Here is a 1,268-nt window from a genome sequence, read left to right as displayed (position 1 = left end):
GAGCCTGTTGTCTGCAGTCCTCTGCCCTGGGGTCCTGGGGAATAAGTGGACATAAAGAGTTGAAGCCTTGCCGGGCCCTGGTGGCTCACGCCTGTAATCCTAGCTACTCAGGAGGCTGAGATCTGAGGATCGAGGTTCAAAGCCAGCCCGGGCAGGAGAGACTGTGAGACTCTTATCTCCAATAAACCACCAGAAAACTGGAAGTGGCACTGTAGCTCAAGTGGTAGAGCGCTCGCCTTGAGCTGAAGAGCTGAGGGACAGCGCCCAGACCCAGAGTTCAAGCCCCACGACCGACAAAAAAAAAAAAAAAAAAAAGAGTTGAAGCCTTTGGGCCTTGTTTTATTCTTCCTACTGTCCTCAAGTCCCCCTGTCTTCCTGGATCATGATTAAAGATTTTGACCTAAACTTTGCTCTTTTCTCATTTTTTCAAATTGTGAATTTCTGTAAAATTCAGCATCTTACAGACACAGAAACAGGTCAGGTGATGAAGAGACACACACAAGCAACTCTGCTTCCAGCTGCTATATGACTGTGTGTGTGTGTGTGTGTGTGTGTGTGTGTGTGTGTGTTCCTGAGATAGAGTTGGAGGAAAAAAATGAACTGTTGATCTGGTATCCATTCCAACTCTAGCTACTTCTGAGATACTTCTAAGATCTACCACAACAGTCAAAAAGGAGCCCTTTGTCGACCACAGCATTTATTGAGCACCTACTGATGTTACTGATCTGATTGTAATGGGGTCAGAGGAAGGCAGAGGCTTGTCCTCAGTCTCAGGGAATTTAATCCTCTTGAAACAAGGAAAAACTTACTTATGCAATGTAGTTTGAAGAATGTCTTTATAGAGCTGTGTTTGTTCACTGATTCACTCCTTCAGTAAGCATCTGATGAGTGCTGACTCTGCAAGACACTGTTGGTTGAAGGGAATTCTGAAAAATAAGACTCACACCTTTCACATGCCAGAGCAGGAAACAAGACAAAAACAAAAACAATTATAAGAGTAACTCATTCATGGAGCCCCTAGAGCCAAAGATTACTACTTGAGAATACTATTTGAAAGTATATTCATTAACTCATTTAATCTTCCAGCACTTGACTTTGTCAGCAAAGAGCTGTATGACATTGGGTTCTCTAAGCTTTACTAGTCACATGTGTAACACACAAAGCATAGAGCCCATCTCATAAAGAGTAAGGTAAAGCTGGGAGTTGGTGGCTCATACCTGTAATCCTAGCTTTTTAGAAGGCTGAGATCTGAGAATCACGATTCAAAG

This window comes from Dipodomys spectabilis, unplaced genomic scaffold (assembly GCF_019054845.1).
Source record: "Dipodomys spectabilis isolate Male_0828 unplaced genomic scaffold, ASM1905484v1 ptg000147l, whole genome shotgun sequence".
NCBI lineage: Eukaryota > Metazoa > Chordata > Mammalia > Rodentia > Heteromyidae > Dipodomys > Dipodomys spectabilis.
The sequence above is the reverse complement of the archived record's forward strand: the minus strand, read 5'-3'. Positions refer to the sequence as shown.